Source organism: Scylla paramamosain, chromosome 20 (assembly GCF_035594125.1).
Source record: "Scylla paramamosain isolate STU-SP2022 chromosome 20, ASM3559412v1, whole genome shotgun sequence".
Taxonomy (NCBI): domain Eukaryota; kingdom Metazoa; phylum Arthropoda; class Malacostraca; order Decapoda; family Portunidae; genus Scylla; species Scylla paramamosain.
Window position 1 is genome coordinate 17,678,995 of NC_087170.1, and position 13,783 is coordinate 17,692,777.

Sequence of the window (13,783 nt, forward strand, 5' to 3'; positions counted from 1 at the left end):
AATGCTCTCTCTCTCTCTCTCTCTCTCTCTTTCTCTCTCTTCGGAATGAGGTTAGCGAGGCAATGAATGAATGACTGTAAGTGTGTATGTATTAATTAGACGTGTGTGTGTGTGTGTGTGTGTGTGTGTGTGTGTGTGTGTGTGTGTGTGTGTGTGTGTGTGTGTGTGTGTTGAGTTAGTTAAGCTTTTCATGTTCACTTCATTTTTGCATGCATATAACGAAGTGTGTGTGTGTGTGTGTGTGTGTGTGTGTGTGTGTGTGTGTGTGTGTGTGTGTGTGTGTGTGTGTGTGTGCGTGCGTGCATAATTGGGTCATCTCGTGTTGTGATATATTAATTTTTTATTTCTTATTTTCTATTTTTGCTTATGCTACTTTTCATTGTATATTGACTTTACCTCTTTTTTTCTGGTGTTTTAATTCATATTTTTACTTTTTTTTTTTACAGCTCTTTTTTTCAGTTACTGTTTTTGTTGTTTTGTTGTTTTGAAGGAGTGTTTGCATTTTTTTTTATGTATGTGTTTTATCATGGAGGTGTGAATTGGTTAAACACACACACACACACACACACACACACACACACACACACACACACACACACACACACACACACACACACACACACACACACACACACACACACACACAGGAAGAATAAGAGAAGGAGGAGGAGGAAAAGGACGAGGAGGGGAGAAAGAAACAGAGACAGAAGGGGAGAAAGAGAAAAGACGCAATAAAAGAGGAAGAGGAGGAGGCAAATAAAGAAAGCAGGAAAGGGGAGAAGAAGAGGAATGGAAGGGTAAGGAGGGGGAAAGATGAGGGGATAAAGACGGAAGACTTGAGGCGAGGGAAAGAGGAATAAAAAGAGGGGAAGAGAGGAGGAATAAAGGGGAATGAATAGGAAGGGAAGAGGAGAGGAACGTAGGAGAATGGTAGGGGAAGAGGAACGAAAGACAGAAACGGTGGAGACGCAAGGAATGAAGGGGAATAGGAGAAGATGAGGGAATAAGAGGGGAGGAATGAAGGGGAATAGGAGAAGATGAGGGAATAAGAGGGGAGGAATGAAGGGGTACAAGAGGGGAAGAAGGGGATGAATAAAGGGGGTAACAGGTGTCTTAGTTTACCTGGCGAGGGGAAGGAAGGAGAGGGAGGGGAGGGGAGGGGAGGGGAGGGGGAGGGGTGTCATATAACAGGTGGAAGCCTTTAATTGGTGCAGGTAAGTCGGGGAATTTGTGGAAAACCAGGTGAGGGGAACTGTCTAGCGTGTCCTTGAGGAGCTGGTGGGGCCTCCTTCTCCTCCTCCTCCTCCTCCCCCTCCCCCCGTTCCACTTAAGATTTATCATATTTTTTTTTTGTAATGTTCCTTTGATCTTTCAGTCTTACAAGGGAAAAAGTCCAGCTGCTATTTGTTCTTTTTTATGTTCTTTTGTGATTCCTCCTCCTCTTCTTCCTCTTGTATGTAATCGTTATGTTGTGATTATTTTTTTTCTAGTAGGTAATGTATATAATTTTTTTAATGTTTTTTTTTTCTCTGTCTTTATTTCGTGTTTTTCTTGTCACCGGTTTTTTCTTTATTTATTTTTATTTCTTCTTTTGCTCCCGTTGTTGTATGCAGTTTTTTGTCTTCTTTCTCTTCTTCTTCGTGTGTGTGTATGTGTTAGCGGACATACTGGATGTGTCGTGCCGTGTAATCATGAACAGAAACACACACACACACACACACACACACACACACACACACACACACACACACACACACACACACACACACACACACACACACACACACACACACACACACACACACACACACACACTTCACAACATAACTTCGAAATTCCGATACTTGTTTGGCTCCTGAAAAGTAACATTAAATCTCTCTCTCTCTCTCTCTCTCTCTCTCTCTCTCTCTCTCTCTCTCTCTCTCTCTCTCTCTCTCTCTCTCTCTCTCTCTCTTATAATCTGAATGTTTTTTTCTTTTGTGTTATTTTCATTCGTCTTAGTTTTCACTCATTTTAAAATATCATTCTTGTTTTCCTTCTTTTTTTTTTTCATAATTCTCATACTTCAAAAGGTTGTAGTCTCAATTTTCATTCCCACTTGAAAATCATTGTTATTTTTCTCTTTTTCCCTCTTCCTGAAATGTTTAGGTTCAGTTTTATCTTCGCTTTTCTCTTCCTGTTTTCATTTTTGTTTTGAGTTTGATTTGATTTGCACCGTCCTATTTTTTTTTTTTTACCTTTTCGTCTCAATTTATTTTTCGTTGTTTTCTTCTTTCGTTCTGTTTGAATTTTTGTTTTTGCTTTTCTGCCTCATTTTCAATTTCTGCTTTGTTTTACCTTGTTTATTTTTCCTACTCTATTTTCACTTGATCGTTGTTTTTATCGTTGTTTTCTCCTCTTATCCTATTTCCACTTTTATTGTCCTCTTTTTCGCTTTCTGATAATTTTTACCAATATTTTTTTTCCCATCTCATTTTGTTCCGATGTTTATTCTCCTATATAATTTTCACTTTTTTGTTCTCTCTCATTTAATTTTTTCCTCCTCTTACCTCATTTTTACTTTCATTTTGTCTCATTTTCACATTCCAATCTATCTTTTATCGTAGTTTTCTCCTCTCCCTTCATTTTGCCTTTATCTCATTTTCACTTTCTGATCTCACATTTAACACTGTTTTTTTTTCCCCTTCCATTAATATCATTCCCATTTTCATTTTCATTCTCATTTTCTTTTTTTTTTTTGCTTCAATTTCATCACTTTCTTCTACCGTATTCTCATTTCCATCCTACTTCTTCATCTTTACGTTCTCATCTCAGATTTATCGCTGTTTTTCTTTTTTTTTTTTTTTTCTCTCTCCCTTACCTTATTGTCATTCTCCCTCTCTCTCTCATAGGATCTGGTCTCAGTTTCATTCGCATTTTAAAAATTTTCATCGTCATTCCCCTTCCCTCTCCACCCTGAGACTCATTCCTATGCTGCTCCCTAATTCTTATTCAGACGTGACGCTAAGTTAGGCCAACTTTTGTCCCCCCTCACTTCGAATTCTGCAAGGGGATGCTTTTTATAATGGCTGGTAGTAGTGGTAATAGTAATGGTAGTAGTGATAGAGGGGGATGATATAAAGTTTGTAGGCTTGGGTGTTGGTGTGGTGGTGGTTGTGCTTGTTGTGGTAGTGGTGGTGATGGTAGTAATAGGAGTAATAGTTATGTTAGGGGCGTATGTATATTGATAGTAGTGGTAGTCGTAGTAGTAGTAGTAGTAGCAGCAGTTTAGTAACCACCACCACCACCACCACTACCACTCATCATTGATACACCGCAGCACTTCGCTCCAGCCTCCCGCGCCGCTCCATCACGCAGAGGCATCACCCACCACCGCACGCCCACAATGAACACCACAAGTTTAGAGCTTTATGGGGAAACGATAGAAAATGTGCGCCTCTCCTACTCTCCCTCCCCCTGCGTCGCTCCCTCCTGTGTCACTCTCGCTCCCTCCCTCACTCCCTTACGATTCCTTGAGGGTGGGGATGAAGGTGTTTGGGTGCAAGGATGTTAGAATTCACCGCAGGGCTTGAAGAAATAGTAGGATGGGAGAGAGGAGCTGTGATGTAGTGTTGTGGGATGTAGTGAAGTTTTTCGTGTGTGTGTGTGTGTGTGTCGCTCTCTTTCTCTTTTGTTTCTCGATTTTTTCTTTTCTTTTCCTCTTAGTTGGGTATTTCTTTCCTTCTCTATATTTTTTTTGCTCGATTTTGTTTTTTCTTTCTTCCGAGGTTATTTTTTTTTCGTTCTTCTCTGTTTTTTTCTTCTTCGTTTTGTATGTGTTTTCCCTCCTGGGTTTATAGTTTTTCTTCTTGTCTTTCCTCCCTCCCTTCTTCCTTTCTTCCTTTACAAATTATTCTTTTTCCCCTTCGTACAGTTTTTCTTCCTTCCTTCCTTCCTTCCTTCCTTCCTTCCTTCCTTCCTAAATTTCTTCCTTCCTTCTTTCCTTCCCTTTCCCTTTTGCTAACTTATCCATTCCTCTTCAGACATTTCTCCCTTTGTATTATTATTATTATTATTATTATTATTATTATTATTATTATTATTATTATTATTATTATTATTATTATTATTATTATTATTATTTACCTGGCCATTTCTCCCGCACAGATAAGTATGACTTCTGTGTGGCTGAGTTCGTTTCTGTGCATCCAGGTGAAACAGAACAGGTAGAGAAATTTGTGTTGTCGTTGTTGTTGTTGTTCTTGTTATTACTATCATCATTATTACTATTATTATCATTACTACTACTACTACTACTACTACTACTACTACTACTACTACTACTACTACTACTACTACTACTACTACTACTACTATTATCTCTCTCTCTCTCTCTCTCTCTCTCTCTCTCTCTCTCTCTCTCTCTCTCTCTCTCTCTCTCTCTCTCTCTCTCTCTCTCTCTCTCTCTCGTATTACCGAATAAAAGACAAATAACTGGAAGAAGGAAAATAAAGGGAAGGGAGAAAGGAAGGGAAAGGAAAGGCAAAGAAGAAAAGAAGAAAAAGGAGGGAGATAAATGAGATGGAAGGAAGGGCGGAAGGGGGAAAATGGAGGAGAGGGAGAGAAAAGGGAGAGAAAAGGGAGGTAAAGGAAATGTGAAGGTAAGAGAATTCGGGGTCTACTTCTCTTCCCTTCCTTCCTGTGGTTAGAGGAGGAGGGAGGGAGGGTGGGAGGGAGGGAGGGAAGGAAGGAGGGAGAGAGGGAGAGAAAGAAAGAGAGGAAGCAAGGGAAGAGGAAGGGAATAATTTACTAAGTCTCTCTCTCTCTCTCTCTCTCTCTCTCTCTCTCTCTCTCTCTCTCTCTCTCTCTCTCTCTCTCTCTCTCTCTCTCTCTCTCTCTCTCTCTCTCTCGTTGTAGTTTCTATTTTCTCCACCATTTGTCTCCCTCAAGAGAGAGAGAGAGAGAGAGAGAGAGAGAGAGAGAGAGAGAGAGAGAGAGAGAGAGAGAGAGAGAGAGAGAGAGAATACGTGTGGTTCGCGGATAAACAAATAAATATAGAAAGATAAAGAGGGTGAACTCAACTACAGCAAGTAAATAGAGGAAATTGTAAAGGAGGAGGAGGAGGAGGAGGAGGAGGAGGAGGAGGAGGAGGAGGAGGAGGAAATCACACTAGTGCAGAGGGGAACGCAGGAAACCACAACAAAGAGGAAGAGGAAGAAGAGGAGGAGCAGGAAGAGGTAGTAGAGGAGGAGGAGGAGGAGAAGGAGGAGCAGGAGGAGGGGGAGGAGGAGGAGGAGGAGGAGGAGGAAGGAAGAGAAAGTCAGCAAGGTTACCACAAGCGTTAGAGGAAAGGGAAGGGGAGAGAGAGAGAGAGAGAGAGAGAGAGAGAGAGAGAGAGAGAGAGAGAGAGAGAGAGAGAGAGAGAGAGAGAGAGAGAGCAGTGTTCGCCAGATTCACAGCATGATTTTGGAAGGTTTAATTGCGAATTTAAGACAATGAAACACAAGCTGCCTGCCTCTCTCTCTTCTTCCTCCTCCTCTTCCTCTTACCCCTCTTCCTCCTACTCCTCTTATTTCTGTTACTCCTTTTCTTCCTCTTTTTCCTTTTATTTCTGTTCTTTTTATTACTTATGTTGTTACTTCTCTTGTTATTAATCTTCTTCTTCTTCTTCTTCTTCTTCTTCTTCTTCTTCTTCTTCTTCTTCTTCTTCTTCTTCTTCTTCTTCTTCTTCTTCTTCTTCTTCTTCTTCTTCTTCTTCTTCTTCTTCTTCTTCTTCTTCTTCTTCTTCTTCTTCTTCTTCTTCTTCTTCTTCTTCTTCTTCTTCTTCTTCTTCTTCTTCTTCTTCTTCTTCTTCTTCTTCTTCTTCTTCTTCTTCTTCTTTCTGTTATTGTCTCTTCTTACTAGTCTTGTCTTTTTTTTCCTGCTATGCTTCTTCTTCCTCCTCCTCCTCTTACGTACATAGTCCTCCTCTTCCTCTACCTCCTCTTCTTCCTTTTTCTTTTCTTACTCCTCTTCTTTTTTCTGTTCTTGTTATTAATTAATCTCTTCTTTCTCTTATTTTCTTCCTCTTCTTCCTCTTGTTTCAGCTTTGACGTGTCCTCTTCTCAACCTCCTCTTCTTCCTTCTGTTTTCTTTCTCTTCTTCATCCTCTTACCATTCCTACCCTTCCTTTTCTTACTTCGTCTCCTCCTCTTCCTTGTTTTTCACTCGTATTTATTTCTTGGTCTTCTTCTTCTTTTTTTTTTCCCTCTGTCTTTTTATTCTTCTTTTCTTCCTCTTTCTCTATTACTATTTGTTTTTCTCGGTGTATTTTTTTTTTGGTTTATTTCTTTTCTCTTTCTTCATTTCACGTTCTCATCGATTCTTCTATTCCTCTTTTTTTCTTCTCATGCATATCCTCCTCTTCCTCCTCCTCCTCTTCGTTGTTTCCTTGTTTATTCTAGTTATCATCTTCTCCCTGTTCTTCCTTCCTTCCTCCTCTTCCCTCTTCTGTTATCTGCACTTATATCCTTCTCCTCCTCGTCCTCCTCCTCCTCCTCCTCCTCCTCCTCCTCCTCCTCCTCCTCCTCCTCCTCCTCCTCCTCCTGCAGCACTGGCCTTGAAATATAATGAAGTCTTTATTTATTCTCTCGTTTATTCTCTTCTATTCACTCTTTTGGTTTGGCGATTTTATCTTCTCTTCTTTTATTATTGTTTTTCCTTTTTGCCTTTCCTTCCTTTTCTTTTTATTTTTAGTCTTATTTTTTCTCGGTTCCTCTTGTTTGTTTTCATTTGTTTTTGTGAGAATGTAATAATGTTTGTTTGTATGGCCTCTCTCTCTCTCTCTCTCTCTCTCTCTCTCTCTCTCTCTCTCTCTCTCTCTCTCTCTCTCTCTCTCTCTCTCTCTCTCTCTCTCTCTCTCTCTCTCTCTCTCTCTCTCTCTCTCTCCTTTTGCTCAGTATACGCATTTCCTTCTGTTTTCCTCAATTTTCTTTTCCTCCCTTCCTTCTCTCTCTACCTTTCTTCCTTCCTTCTTCCTCCTCCTTCCTTCGTTCGTTCCGCAGTCTCTTTTCCAATCTTTCCTATTACCATAATTCATATCCTCCTCCCCCTCCTCCTCTTCCTCCTCCTCCTTTTCCTCTTCCTCTTCCTTCTTTTCTTCTTCCTCTTCCTCCTCCTCTATACTATAACTCCATGCCTCACATTTTTTTTGCTTTTACTTTTTTCTTATCTTTTATCCTCTCCTATATTCTATCTCTCTCCTTTCTCTTTCTTCTCTTTCCATAAATATCATGTAAATGGTGATTCTTAAATTTCCTTATTTGTTATCATGCTCCTTCCTTTCTTCTCCATACCTCTCCTCCTCCTCCTTGCCCTCCTCCTCTTCCTCCTACGTCTTCTCCTCATGCATACTTCCCCTCCCCCTCCTCGTCCTTTTCGTTCTCCTCCTCTTTCTGCATGTTTTCTTCTTCCTCCTTATTTCAATATTCTCCTCCTCCTCCTCCTCCTCCTCCTCCTCCTTTAAATCCTCGCCCTTACTTCCAAATCCTCGTTTTTCCTTTGGTCTTCTATATTCGCACTCATTTCTCCTCTTTCATCCCTTGTAGAATGAACCCAATTCCTTTTTATTCCACCTTGTATACATTTATTTCTCCTGCTCTTAATGCTCGTCCTTCCTTTTCCTATAAAACCAAGAGCTCAGATTAGTGTTGGTCTTCAAGCATTACGACAAAAACTGGAGCCTTGACCTGTTGAAGTAAAAGACGAGCTGTAAAATTATCGAGATGCTTAACGAACTCATTAGCTTTGGTCTCCTCTCGCTTGAAAACACCAACGCCTCCACCTTCTGTCCTTGCTTGCTTCCCTCCCTCCTCCCCTCTCTGCACTGTCTTGTCCTACTGCAGAAAGGTGCTAGAATAGGAATGAGAGGGAGTGTTGAGTGTGTATGTGCTGGTGGAGGTCAGAAAGGGGCAGGTTTTGTTGTGTTGTGTTGTGTTGTGTTGGGTGTGTGTGTGTGTTGATGGGTGGTTAGTGGATGGAAAGGGAAACGTTTTTGTGTTGTTTTGTGTTTTGTTGTGTTATATTTATCTGGTTGATTTGAGTTTGATTTGAGTTCGTTTTTCTGTCTGTTAGTTTTGCTTGGGTTTAAAGGGAATGTGTTTGTTTTGTCTGTTTTGTGTACGTGAGGTTGTGTTTTCGTTGCTGTCATCTTGCTTTTCATTGTTTTCTTTGTCCTCGTCGTCAGTATCTTTATCATTGTTATCAGTATCGTTATCATCATCACCATCATCATTGTCCTCGTCTTTCAGTATCTTCATCTTCATTATTGCCATTATCATTGTCATTATCATCATTTCCATCATCTTCGTTATTCTCTTTTCCACCACCATCACCGCCAGTCACGCATAAACATCATAAAGAACTCTGCCAGTACTCGTTCATCCATTGTGTTCCTTTGTGCAGCCGGTCATGCAAAACACAGGTGCATAATTCGTGAGGCGGAAACTGCAGCGAGGCGGGGCGGAAAGATGGAAACACACACACCAGTAAGTTGCACGTCACAAGCAGGCACTCAGGTCTCGGGGGGAAAAATGATTAGAGATAGACTATGTAGATTTTAGGGGTGTAAAAGGATTCTTGATAACCAGCATACCCGTTTACCACTGTATTATCCTGTTTGGCTTGACTTGCTGTGCTCTCATTTGTTCTTCGCTTCCTCCTGTTCTTCCTTGTTCCTTCTTTACTTTCTTTATTCTCTCTTCCTTCTTTTCCTTCTTTGATCTTATGCTTCACTCTTTTCTCTTATTTTTCCTTGTTTTCTTATTTCCTTCTTCCTCTCTGTTCCTTTCCCTCTTTCTTCCTTTTTATTCCTGATCTTTCGTCATTTTCTCTCTGTTCCTGCTCTCCTCCATCTTCTTTGCTGTTTTTTCTTTCTTCTCTCCTCCCGTGACATTCTCCTTTTCCTCTTCTCCCCTGTTGCGTCTATTCTCCATCTGTTTTTTTTCGTTTCTTCTTTCCTCTCTCTTCCTCCCTGTTCTTTCTCTTCTCTCCTTGATCTCTACTTTCTCACTTTATCATCTGCTTTGTTCTTATTTCCTTTCTTTTTGTTACCCTTCTTTTTCTCCTTCCTTCTCTTTTCCTTAACTCCCTCATTTTTAACCTCACTGTTCCTCCTTCCCCTCTTCCCTCTTGCTTCCCTTCGTCTTTCATCTCTCCCCTCTTCCTCATCCCTTTCCTCATTCTCGTATCTTCCTTCCTTCCTCTTCCTCCTGGTCGTGTTTTCTATTTCTCTCCCTTTTCTCTTCACTTTTCCTCAACTTTTACCATCTGTTTCCTCTCCTCATCCTTTCTTTTCTCCTCCTCCTCCTCTTCTCAGTCCTCCTGCTCTTCTGTCCTTGTCCCTCTTTGCCTCACCTCCTCGTATTGCTTCCCTTTAAAGAGATCACTGAGATGCAAATAGGTAGCTTCATCTTAAATATAGACTGGTGGAAACTGTTACCTGTATATTCTTGTGTTATTATGTCGTATTTTCCTCATCGTTATCCTCCTTGTCTTTCCCCTTGTCCTCATTTCCATCCTTCTTCTCCTTCTTTGCTGTTTTAATTTTCTTGTCATTCTTGCGCCTCCTCTTGGTCTTCCGTTTTCGTTCGTTCGTTCCTTCCTTCCTTTCATCCTCCTTTCGTTCTCGTCTTTCATGTTCTTCTTCTTCTTCTTCTTCTGCTTCTTCTTCTTGTTCTTTTTCTTGTTCTTGTTCTTGTTCTTGTTCTTCTCTGGTGTTCATTCTTGTTTCTTTATTTGTTTTTTCTCTTCCTTGTCATTCTGTTCTTTCTGTTGTTTGTCTTCGTCGTCGTCTTCCTCGTCTCATTCTCATTCTCTTCTTCGTTCTCATCTTCTTCCTCTTCATTCTTGTTATCTTCCTCCACACCCTCGTCTTCGTCCTCCTCCTCCTCCTCCTCCTCCTCCTCCTCCTCCTCCTCCTCCTCCTCCTCGTTAGTAGTAGTTCCCATTCCCAAACAACCATGCAGGGACGTAAAGGTCTGTTGCTGTTTGACTGTCCTGTGTAATCCTCCTCCTCCTCCTCCTCCTCCTCCTCCTCCTCCTCCCTCGTCGTCGGGTGATCGCGGCTCCAGTGGGGACGTGGATGAGGCGGCGGGTGATCTCGGGCGCTCGTTCCTGTCATCCACACTCCACCGTTGCTGGAATTAAGGAAGTGGATACGAGAGAGGGAGAGGGAGAGGGAGAGGGAGGGAGAGGGAGGATAAGAACTGGTATAAAAGAAAACATCTTAATCTACTTACTACTACTACTACTACTACTACTACTACTACTACTACTACAACTACTACTACTACTACTACTACTACTACTACTACTACTACTGCTACAAGGAAATGTGCTGCGGTGTGGAAGGTTTGATGGGTGAAAATGTTTTAAGATTTTATGCTGAATTGAGTGTGTGTGTGTGTGTGTGTGTGTGTGTGTGTGTGTGTGTGTGTGTGTGTGTGTGTTGGAATTTTCATCGACTTAGTTAATACTTCAAGAATGCTTACGTGTAGTTTTCCCCCCTTCTCTCTCTCTCTCTCTCTCTCTCTCTCTCTCTCTCTCTCTCTCTCTCTCTCTCTCTCTCTCTCTCTCTCTCTCTCTCTCTCTCTCTCTCTCTCTCTCTCTCTCTCTCTCTCTCTCTCTCTCTCTCTCTCTCTCTCTCTCTCTCTCTTTCTTAGTCTGCTGCATTACCTTTCCATTCCTTTACCTTTCATATGTTTCCTTTCTCCGCTCTTCATTCTTCCTCTCTTCATCCTTTCCTGGCTTTCTTCTCTTTCTTTATTCTTCCTCTATATCCTTTTCTCATTTTCCTTTCCCTTCGTCTTTTTTACCTTTCAATTTGCCTAGATATATATTTCTCTCTCTCTCTCTCTCTCTCTCTCTCTCTCTCTCTCTCTCTCTCTCTCTCTCTCTCTCTCTCTCTCTCTCTCTCTCTCTCTCTCTCTCATTATTAGCATTACAGAGCTAAAACTTTTAAGCACCTCCTCATTGCGTTAACTTTCCGCTAGAGCTAACTTTAATTTTGCGATCATGCACGTACATACATACTACGTACATATATACATACATAATACGTAGAAAGATAGAGACTGATAGATAGATAGATAGTCAAACAGGTAGATAGAAAGATTCATACATACATACGTACATACATATATAAGCATAATGATGAATTCACAGAAGAGGTAACAAGTAAACAGGTGAGTCTACAAATAAGTGTGGAAGGGATGAATGGAATGGAAGAGAGAGAGAGAGAGAGAGAGAGAGAGAGAGAGAGAGAGAGAGAGAGAGAGAGAGAGAGAGAGAGAGAGAGAGATTTGTTCATGTTCAGTATTTCGTTTTGTTTTCCTATTTCTTTATTCTTTTATTCTTGTGGGCTTGTTTCTGTGCGTTTTCTTCTTCTTTTTATCCGTTTTCTTTCGTTTCTTGACTGTGTTTTTGGTTTTGTTATTTTTGTTTTCGTGGTGGTAGTAGTAGTAGTAATAGTAGTGGTTCTTGTTAGTCTTGCTGCATTTCAATATTAATTTTTGTCTGTCTGTCTGTCTGTCTGCAAAAAAACCTTAAACATTCATTCATTTCTCCCTAACAGTCTCCTAAGGGACAATAGGTCTGCTGCCCGCTATTATTTATCTCTTTTATTGTGTTCCTTTGTGATTCCATTAATGTTAAGGAAGAAACTGACAAAGGAATATTAGGAAGGCAGGAGGAGAAGAGATTTTTGAAGGCATTCCAGTGTTTCCGCAGCAAAAGTCTGCGGTGGGAGGCTGTCGCATTTCACTTACTCAGACGGAAACTTTGCCACGCCTCATATTATTACTGCGGGGCGCTGGCAGTATTATGCATTGTCTAAGTGTTCTGTAGTAGGAGTAGTAGGAGTGGTGGTAGTAGTAGTAGCAGTAGTAGTAGTAGTTCGTGTAGGTAATAATTTTCTTTGCTTATCTTGGTTTCTTTTGTCTTTAATTTCTTTCTCTTTTTATCCACTACTACTCTCTTTTCCTCCTTTTCCTCCTACTACTCCTTCTCCTCCTGCTTCAGCTTCTGCTTCTGCTCCCGCTTCTGTGATCTAATTTTTTGCCCCTGTCCGTCTGATCCTGTCTTCCCTAATAGTGAGGATTGGTATTCCCAACTCAACACACCGGCTCCTCTTGCCTTCTTGCCTTCCTTCCTTCATTACCTCCTTCCTTCCCTCATTCCTTCGCTGCTATTTTTAGGTTTTTCTTTTTTATTATCTTGTGTCTTTTTGGTTATTCGTTTTTCTTATTTTTTTTGTCTTTTTTGTTCTTTCTTGTTTCCTTCTTGTTTCTCTTTCATCTTTACTTAGCCTTTCTTGTTCTCGTCTCTCTGCTATATTTACTTCATCTCTTTCTTCTTCACGTGTTTCCTGTCTTCCTTCCTTCCTTCCTTCCTTCCTTCCTTCTTTCGTTGCTTCACTAAATCTTCTCTGTTCCCTCCGTTTAATTAACAGTTTTTTACCCTCTTCTGCTCACCTCATTATTCATATGATGTATTTTCCTTCCTTCCTTCCGTCTTTCTTTCCTCCCGCGTTTCCTTCCTCTCTTTCTTGCTTCATGTTCTTCCCTGGTGTTTTTGTTAATTCTCGTTCATTCTCTATTTTCTATCTTTAATTTTCTATCTTTAATTCTTTCTATTTCTTTCGTTTTATTCTTTTACCTTACCTTTCTCGTCTCTACTTTTCTTTCCCTTTCTCTTCCTGTCTTTTCTAATTATTCTTTCCTGTTATTTTTCCGTTTCTTTCCCATCAACAACCTTTTCTATCTTTTATTTTCCTTTAACTCTCTTTTTCCACCTTTCCTTTCTCTCACTCCATCATATCTGTGTTCCTCGTTCCTTTTCAGTCAATCCCTTCCTTATCAATCTTTCCATCCCTCGTTCCCACTGACCCACCCATCGTAGTTGAATGGCTTTGATTTATATTTATTTTCCTTGCCCGATATCCTTGACACGTAGATAATGAAAGAACGAACGAAAGAAAGGGAGAATGAAAGAAAGAAAGCAGAGAAGAAAGAAATGTTTGCCCTTTTTTTCCTTTTCTTTTTTATTCTTGGCCACTCTGGTTGACATGCAAAAAAATGAACGAACGAAAGAAAGACAGACGGGGAAGTGGAAGGTATTAAATTAGTGTTTCAACATGTAGAAGCTTTAAGTGCATCACATCGTAACCGATCGTAACATAACCGAACCTCGCTTTGTCGTGACTATTCATGCATGACTCCTTTGACATCAGACGCTAAAAACCTTCCTTTGAGCAGAATAGGAGCAAACCTGGACGCGTCGTACATATATTCTCTCAGATGTAATGCTGTTTCGTTACGCCCATCGCTCAGTATTAGCGTTTGTGTTGCGGAATGTGGTATTCTGTTCGAGTATTCGTACTCGTATGAAAAAAAAAAACTACTGATAGCTATCCGTCTGTCTTTCCCTCCTTCTGCGCCTCCTGCAAGTGGCCGCTGGGTGTGTGCTGCGGTTCCGAAGCTCCTGGGTGCTATTGGGTCTTCTGCAGGATGATTTATGAAGGGCACCAACACCTTTGCACGCCTCCTTCCCGATCCCCTTCTTCTTCGTCGCCTTCTTCTTCTTCTTCGTCTTCTTCTTCTTCTTCTTCTTCTTCTTCTTCTTCTTCTTCTTCTTCTTCTGCAGATTTTACGTTTATGACGCTTCATACTCTTCCTTTGTTTTTGTTATTGCTTTCCTCCTTCGCTGTAGTCTTCTTTGTTCTTCCCTTTCGTTCTTCCTCTTTGTCTTTTCTTCTTCGTTCGTTTTT

At 40.8% G+C, this 13,783-nt stretch overlaps 1 long non-coding RNA gene across 3 annotated transcripts in view; it reads left to right on the plus strand.

The window, feature by feature from the left end:
- The window catches only part of LOC135110524 (uncharacterized), a 78,289-nt gene that overhangs the window by 26,734 nt on the left and 37,772 nt on the right, over nt 1–13,783 (plus strand). For 2 of the 3 annotated variants that reach the window (XR_010273302.1, XR_010273300.1), the window contains exon 8: nt 4,147–4,205. The exons of the other annotated variant lie outside the window; for it this stretch is intronic. This is a non-coding gene — a long non-coding RNA (uncharacterized LOC135110524). The remainder of the gene's footprint in view (nt 1–4,146; nt 4,206–13,783) is intronic. 3 annotated transcript variants of the gene reach the window in all.